Source organism: Centruroides sculpturatus, unplaced genomic scaffold (genome assembly GCF_000671375.1).
Source record: "Centruroides sculpturatus isolate CEXI.00-Female unplaced genomic scaffold, Cexi_2.0 scaffold840, whole genome shotgun sequence".
Classification (NCBI taxonomy): domain Eukaryota; kingdom Metazoa; phylum Arthropoda; class Arachnida; order Scorpiones; family Buthidae; genus Centruroides; species Centruroides sculpturatus.
The window spans coordinates 376,597-386,247 of record NW_019384981.1 but is presented as its reverse complement, the minus strand read 5'-3'; positions in this window follow the sequence as shown (position 1 = coordinate 386,247).

Genomic DNA, 9,651 nt, shown 5'->3' with positions numbered 1-9,651 from the left:
TAACAAAGTTCGAGCGAATACGTAATTAGCAAAAAAAAAGTTGAAATAAAGTGATTAAACAAACATTATTACGAATATCGTAAATAACAGTTCACAAATGCATATATAGAAATATTTTTTGAAGGGGGAAACGGTCTTCGCAATTTGAAATCGATCGAACACACTGTGCTCGAATGCTCGTGTAAACGCGCGCCATCTATCGTAGGATAAATGTACTATGCACAAAAACCTTCGCGGGAGTGTATTAAAAAACTTCCCAAAGTTTCACGGCAATCGGATAAACGGTGTGGTAATGCATGAAGGACAGACAGACACACACATACATTCATTTTCATATATATATGGTAATGCATGAAGGACACACACATACATTCACTTTTATATATATAGATATAGATATATAAATGTAGGAATAACAATACAATAGTCGGACAGTTAGTCGTATTTTACAATTATTGACATAAACAGTATATTTGTATATGTATACTTATGTTGAGCAAAGAAAAATAAAATAGACAACCGACAATTATAATAGTTTACATAGTATTACGAGGGCAAACATAAAAAAAAATTAATAGAAACAAAAATAATGCTGGTGGTTATGCACTGAACAGTTGCAGCGCTGTGGTCTGTTGAGGTCTATTAGGTAGATCCCTGCTGGGCATGTCAAGAGTTGATTCCAACATTGACAGCAAAGCACCTGATAAGCGTCCCGACACAATGTCCAGTACGGGCAGAAGAACCTCGACAGGGATGCAGCACAACACACCCAGGCAACATTCAGCCGGCCGCGGCAGCCCCGCGCACAGTGCCAAAGATCGATCTCAAAACAAACCGCGCAGACAAGCCCCTCCGCAACTCAAAAAGGTCCAAAGAGTGAAGAAGGACACCTCCAAGCAGGCACCACAACAGTCAAAGCACTGTCACATACCACAAAACAGATTGACAAGACATCCTTGCAATGCACAAGTGTCAACTGCAACACATCACATTATACCAGCCACCGCAGCAATAAATGAAAGACCACCACCCTTGCACACAATTAAGCCACCAAGGCGTCAATTAATTGCTCCATCGACCAAACAAAACCATTAAGTTTAGATAAATGTAACAAGCCAATATAAGTTTATCTAGTACAGATCGTGGTGATTTTACTGTATCTTCTTACTAAGTTATTAAAGTATAGAAATGTTTCATAATTATTTATTAATTCATTGTGTTTGCATGGCCATGAAACACCACGCTCAGACAAAACCATTTTAATTTCTTGTCTTTCCTTTTCTAAACATACACAATCAAACTTCGACTAGCAACAGTCACAATCCAGATTGTAGGTAAATCGAGATCGAAGTGAGTCGTGGATTGTGTGCGAACGTAGTATAACGGACGAATCGCGTGGAGCCGGTTGTATGGAACTCTACACATGCAGTGCAGATAACGAGAAAATGATTTTCCGGAAGAAAAAATTATAGGAAATTATCACCACTGGGGGAAATGTGGCGCTGTTCGGACGAAAACGTATGTTTCTAGCAGCGGAATTATTTGAAAGTCGTGTTATCGTGTTAATCAGGAGCCTTTGCACTCGAAGGTGAAGGCCATCATAGTGCCACGTCTTCCAAATTCCTCTTGAAATGTTACGGGTGGCATTCATAACGCGGTTATACAATTGCAATATGTAGTCGACAGAGAAGGGTCGTACATTGAGCACATATATTATTATTTTAATAATTATACTTCTTGTAATCAAATATAAATCAGTTTTCTTATTCAATCTCAATACCATTCAAGAATTATTATTCGTATGGAATTGTAAACAACGTACAAAGCAAATTAATTTACTGATTACTTCGCCTATAACACTACAAAGTACCTATCTGAACACTTACGAAACAATCCATTATAAGCTATTATATTTCATATCTCTGTGCTTAAAATAAATACAAATTCAATAAACTGAATGGAAGCAAGTTAATGCGCATTTCACTTAAAATTGTTTCTGGTAGAAAGAATTTCTATAATCGTTTGACTATAATATAATTCAATATTCTACTTCCAATAATTTTAAGTAGATAAATTTCGATTAAATGTTTAATTTTGCACTGAACACTTAACTCTCTCTATGTAAAAGGTAATATACATTCAATATTTCACCATAGCAACGTAACACGATAGAACTTTCGTTGTCAGTTGCTTTCTGTAGTGTTTTACGTAAACAGAATATTTCGTCTTATTCAGAGAAGAAGAAATGCCATCACTTCGAGAGAAACAACGTTGTATAGGGCAAATATTAGTCCCTGTATTTAATTCAGCTAAAGTATTTGGGTTATATTTTTGGATTCCTTGTCCATGTATGGAAGAGGAGACAAAAGCGAAGAATCATTTTCGATCGAATTTATTTAAGGCATATTCTTCTTTCGTAGAAATATTTCTATGGGCAATGGCCTTGCTTTCTTTAATAAGATTACAGAATATGAATATTTATTTTTTAAGAGTTCTCAAAATATTCGGAGATCATGCATTGGAAGCATCAATACTTATTGCATTACTGTCGATATATGTTGCTGGGCAGTTCAGTATTCTCAAGAGGAAAAAAATGTATTATCATTGCGTATTGAGCAGTTATCGAGGAGAATCGAAAATAATCGATCGTATAGAAGAGTATGCAGTGTATTTCTTATCTTCGTCATTTATCACATTTATTATGCTCACCGTGATGCCCGGTATTTTGTATTTTTCGGAAATCAAGAAAGAAAATGGAACTGACACAGAAGCATTTCTTGCGTCTTTTGTTAATTCTGCGTATCATATTTATTCCGCTGGCCAGATCTCAGCTCTTATCTTAGTATGTGTGGCAATTTTTCTTATTTTGCAGAAAAGATACATAAAGATGTCAGAAGAGATAACTGAAATTACTATTGAAAACCATTTCCTGCAAGAAAGATTGGAAGAAATACTGCAAAAACACGTAGAACTTTGGGAATTTTTTACGAAGATTAATGAAAAGTTGGACATTTTCTCACCTTTCGTATACACCAGTTTACTTTACTTCACGTCTTTCGTTTGGTATGCGACGATATTCGTTAAATTACAACCAATATTAACAATTATTTTTATATTAATGTCCTTAATTCTTCTGTTTACAATAATACTTTTGTCTTGGGAAATTTCTCATTTAACAACTCTGGTAAGTATTTCTATTTTTATGGAAATTGACGATTGTATATAAAACTTTCGATTTAACTTTATAAAATAATATTTTATCCCATAATGCTAATGAATTTCGTTCAATTAGTTTCAGTAGGGCCTGCTCCATGCGTGTACGAGTACCGTCAGTTTAATTCTAACCACCATCTATAATGAAGTATTATTATTTCTTTTTCAGATGTACGATAATTTTATCAGCATCGAAAAGGTTTCTTCCGCAAATCTACCATTGACATTCAAATTTAAGGTAAGTGAATAATTTAGAATAATGTGGGAACCATTAAATAGTATATATCTGCGTGCCATATCGAGACGTCGGCGAGCACTTGGCACAGGTTGGTGGTTAGTAAGGTGTATCCTGGGGGGGGAGTTACAACCAGAGTGGTTTCCCATTGCCTTCTCTAGTGCGCGATGTTACGCGAGGGGTAATGCCTTCCGGGAGGTCTTGTAAGGGAAACTGGCCCCTATTCAGGTGTTACAGACGTGGAGAAAACCCGAAAAACTCCACGTGGCCAGCCCCTCCGAGCACGGTGCGAACCCGCGACCGAACTCACTCAGCCGATTGCAGAGACAGAGTTTTCGTTAAACGACGTTTATCAACAGAACGGCCTAAAGACGTTGGCTGGCTGAACTGTAGTTTAAAATGCGTTGCAAAGACGACGATCGTCTATTTCTGAACGCCGTCTAAACGAACTTCAACAAAACATTGGTTCTTACTTTCTTCGCCATTACTCCCGTTTTAGGAGTCGTTCGGCCAATCAGGTTATTCGTTTGTGACGCTAGAAAAGGTCGCCAGCTATATTCCGAAAGCTTCCTGAAATAAAATCTTAAAGCCGTCAACAACCATTGTTCGGCAATTAATGACAATCCTTTTACATTTCGATATTTAATTTCGTCGCCAATACGGTTTAAAATACGAACAAATACATATTAGCGAGGTTGCGGCCGAAGTTTTCATCGCGAAAACGTCTACGTCGGACGTTCAGCGCCGCCTTCCTGTAAGCTTAAAGTTTTATTTCTATAAAAAGTTTTCGGTAATTATTAAAATTGTCTCGTTTGTTTAACAGAACGTTCTGTAACTACAAATGACCCCTAAATTAACGTTTTATAACCGACACGATACTCGAATTGTAAATAAATGCATCCGATTTAAATTAATTGTAATTTTAAGTTTTCGCCCATTTGAATATCGAAATTGGAACATTTAAAACAAATTTAAAGCATTTAATTTTGTTATTTTTGTTCCAAGCAATTAATGAATAATTTTGTCGGTTCGTACCGTTTACGACATTTATCAAAGGAACGATATCCATTTTTATGTAAACTTTTCCACCAACAAAACTACCATTCGAATTTTAAAAAAAGTCCTCTAAACTGCTGTCGAGTGAGTCTAGAAAATAGGTCAAATAACTTATTTCTAATCGCTGTCTACATTGTAGTAAGCGAGAAACGCCGTCTCTGCAATGAAATTTTTCTGAACCGCGGTCTACCCGATCCGTAAACCGCCTCTAAACGTTGTCTCTGCAATCGGCTATCGGAGATTAAACAAGGAAATAGGAAGATTTTAATTATAACAAACTGATTAACGTATTATTATTTTTTATTTAAAAGATAAACGACTTTATGAAGAGATTTGGAAAGATTCCTCTAGGCGTATCCATTGGAGGATTTTTCTACATAAAACGGAATCTCCCGATAAGAGTAAATTGCCATTATTTTCTAATCGTATAAATACACAAGTCACGTATGAAGAAGAATCTTAATTAACGAAATATCTTTATTTTCAGGTAGTCAGTGCTTTTTATTCCACATTGTCATCGTGTATTGAAGTGAGCGGAATTTTGAAGAAAGAAAAAAATTGCGCGGTCAAACATGGAAAAAACATATTTAGTAGTTAATCAATCTTTCAAACAGAATTTTTAGTAAATTAAGCACAAGTAAAATTAATTGTTATTAAGTATAAGCAGTACCTTGAAATTACCAATGACGTTTGGCAGGTGTCGCTGTAGTTTGTTCTTCTATCGTCACGTGATTTTGACACGAACTGCATTTACTGTCACTTATGGACAGCCCTTTAGAGGTGGTTATACCGCTTTATCATGTGCTACCGATGCACAATGCAATGGGCATGGAACAAAGCAGTACGAACCGAAACACACGTGCCATATAGATGTGTGTTGATTAGGAAGTCCTATTAGAATGCAGGAACAAATATATACTTATGGAGTATCAAAATAGTAAATATCAACAGTCACAATGTAAAAATAATACAGGAAAGCTGATATTAGATTGTTTTTGTTTTTTTTTTTTACTTAATTAAATAAGCTAGTCAATAGACTCAAGCAGGACACTGAATAACTTAGAAGGCAGTAAAAATATTTTTGATGATTTGATGCATTAGAATTGCATATGTTAAATTGTTATTAGAATTTAACTTGAATTTAAAGAATTTGTTCTAAATCAAGGCATACTCTAATGTGTAATGGGAATTTTGAATTGCGCAGTAATTGTCTAATTCTGAATTGTAGAATTTCTTTCTTCTGATAGGTAAATTATTTTAAATTTAACATAAAGTACAGAATGTACAGTAAAACCTGTCCAAAATGGAACCCGAATGAATATCTAGTCTAAACAGAAAAAATTCTTTGGAAAGGAGTGATTTTCTACAGTATGTTAGAAAGGAACCTGTTAAAGATGGACCCTGACAAACTGAAAAAAATATTTGGTACCATATGATTTCTTTACACAGGTTTTACTGTATATTTTATTTAGCCCACAAAAAAAAATCTATGGAAGGAATATTTTAGGATTTATCATTTGTATTGAATATATATAATTAATTTTTTTATGCAACTGCAACGTTAATACCCGGTATTGTCATTTCAACTATAATCCACAACCACAGTACGCTTATTGTACAGTAAATTACATCACATGTAAGCACAAAGTGCACACGTCTAACAATTAAGACTGAACACTGATTGAAATTAATAAATAATTGTACATATATAAGATTTATATTATCGTCTTTTAGAACAACTTATTAATGCTAGGATTTATCAGCTTGGCCATGGCCAAAACAAAACTGAAATTTGTGCAGTAGGAAAAACCCATACAATAAGGCCTATTCTAAGTTTTAAACCTGTTTAAGTTAGTCTAAGAGCAGAATACAGAACATAGGTAATGTAAAGTAGTTGTTTGTACTGAACATGGTTCAAAAGGATCTGAAAAAGTTTTAAAATTAAATATTTGGTAGCTTTAACAAGGAGAATTTATATATATATTGTATTTGTATTAATTCGTTGCAAATGAAATGGCCGTTTTTTTAAAATTTAAACTTTTCAGCCTTGTACTTCAACTTTTTTTCCATGTGAACAATGCTATATGTTTGTAATTGGAAGATCACACATATGACATGTAAGTTTAAAAACGTAATGTCATTTATGTTGCAAGTTCCACATATTTGAGAGTACTTTTTCTGACAGAATGAAAAAAGGAAATTGGATAATTTTCTTTTTCGAGTATAAGCAGGGACATAATGCAGTCAAAGTAACCTGAAATACAAATAAAACTTTTGGTGAAGGTTCTGTGAGTGAACAGTCCACCAGGCATTGGTTCAAAAAATATCAAAAACCAGAATTTCATTTGAATATGTTCATTTTTGTGGCAAATAATTAAAGAACTATAGAACTCCAAATGATGCTATTTATCTCTCTCACTGAGTTCCATTTGTTGAGCTTATTGACTTTCCCTAACATTTTTAGATGTCATGGAAAGGTCGAACATAGTGGACATTATTCAACCATTTCTCGACATCTAAACACGTTAGGGAAAGTCAAGAAGCTCGACAAATGGATAATACACGAACTTAGTGAGAGAGAGAGAACGAGCATTATTTGGAGTTCTATAGTTCTTTAATTATTTGTCACAAAAATGAAAGTATTCAAATGAAATTATTTCCCATCCACCTTATTCTCCAGACATTTTGCCAACAGCTTATCACTTTTTATACATTCAAAGTTTTTGGCAAGGAAAGTCTTCAAGGAAGAGGACACATTAAAAGTATCTTCAATGACTTTTTGGCTTCTCATTCTCATGATTTCTATCAAATTGGAGTTAATATATTTCTATTGCATCGGGAAAAGTGTATTAATATTGGTGGAGACAATTTTGATTGACTGTTTAAGTTTTAAATTAAATTAATAAATGTTCAAAGTTGGCCCATTTCATTTGCAACAATCTAATCCATGAGATAGCAGCAATTTTTTTGTGTTCTAGAGGCCTAGGGAACTCTACTTTTCGAACAGTGGTTGTCTGGAAATCTTAGAAAATAAAACAATTAGCATCTGATAATGTGCTCCTTTTGAGTTTTCATTTTGTTTTTGTAGAAATGTAAGGTTGGCTTGCATTTCTTGGCTCTTTAGTACAGTATGGAAACTGAAGGTCAATAAGATTGAGGCTTTTCTGCAGTGCTTAGCAGCATCTTGAGGGGTGACTAGTCCAAACTTTAAAATTAAATTTTCATATTATTATTATGATATAAGAATCTAGATTTTTAAGTAATAGAAATATGGAATGTAATATATATCTATCTATCAGCAACTATATAGGTAAATTTTAAGAAAAACAATTTAACTATATGTAGTTATTGTTAAATCTATAATGAATTTACAGCTATTTAATTTTAACAAGAGTAAACTTTACTTCATATAGGAAGTACATGAAGAAATAAAAGAAATCTAATACACTTAAAATCTTTAAAGCATCACATTATCATTTGATTACAGTTATTTTAATTATTATGTTAAATTTGAACTAAAGATCGGAAATTAATTTAGAATTATGCTACCTGAACCACCATCCAGTCTTCGCTTCCAGGCCATTTTCTATTAATCTCTTAAATTAATCGTCTGGAAGTGAGGATCAGGCAGGAGCATCATTAATGCAACTATGTGGTAAAGAAAGTTTGAGTCTGGATCTTGATCAACCTTTTCTTCCAGAATATTCTAAATTAAATTAATTCAAGATGGTGACTTAATCACCTGTCTTTTAGTTTGAATTACCTTATATGTTTAATTAGCCAAGTTATGGCTGCCCAATAAATCCAGCTTTAATGTTCGATTAATTTATAATTTCAGTCTTAGTTTACCGTATAAAATAATCGTGCTACTCTGAACGTGGTAATTTATGAATTAAAGTGAAAAAATTGTTTTAAATGTTACTAAACTAATAGTTTCGATATTTTATCGTCTGAATTACTTAGTTTTATATAAAATGTTAAAAAATAGATACTTAAAATGTATACAGTTTTGCTTAGTAGACTGCTGGACATACAAAACAAGAGTTGTTAATTTCTGATTCATTATTTAAGAATCTGAAAGGAAATTGCACACATACAAATCTCTTTGTAAGAACTGACTCTTTAAACTTAATGAAAATAGAAGTAAACATTCCAGGTACTAAGACATTGATTATGGGAAATTGGAATGTGATTTATGATAGCTCACTTAAAGGAATTAATTACTGGATTATCAGGCTAATTAAATAATTAAATATGAAGTAATTTGACCAGAGATAGACAATTGCCAACTTTTGATTAAAAATTAATTTATTTACAGTCGACCCCCCCTTATAACACTGTTGATAATTCTTTTATATGAATTCCATGTTGTACGAGTCACTTAGATTTTACAAATACGTGAGCCATTCACAGCCCAGCACACATACTTGTAAAATCTAAGTGACTCATACAACATGGAATTCATATAAAACGGAATTATCAAGTGTTATAGGGGGGTCGACTGTATAAAGTTCTGAAAGAAAAGAAAGGTTGGGAATGAAACTCAAACCTGTAATTCCTACAAACTGCGTAGATATCTTGCCAGTTATGCTACGCAGACTCCAACCTTTGCCTCAACAACTATTAATTAATATTTTTTTTTTTTTTAATATTACCGTACTGTACTAATTTTTAGTACACGGAAAACTACTAGTTTTCCATTCGTTTCTGACCTTTGGAGGCTTAATAAGTCCCGAGTCCGTAGACTGGTATAAAAAATTAAAAAAGGTAAACAGGTTAACAAAGAAAATATAATTTTATTTTTATATAAATATATACTTCACCCCAAATGCATTTCGCCTGTCAAGGCCTCTTCAGTAGGGTTTCTGATGACTAGAGTGTACAATAGGAACAGCAGAAGGTATCTCAGACGACACATTTTTTTCCGTCGTAGACACAGAAGAAGACACATCTTTCTCACTGATACCATCGCGTTTACAATCTTTAAGAAACACAAACTCTTCCCAGCATTCCGCTGGTATCACCCCATTATTCAAATTCATTACATTACTTTGCATAATTATCGCGAAATGTTCTTTAAATTTTCTTTTTACAATATTTTTCTCTTTATGTATTATTTTTACATTATTAATATCTAATTGACAGTT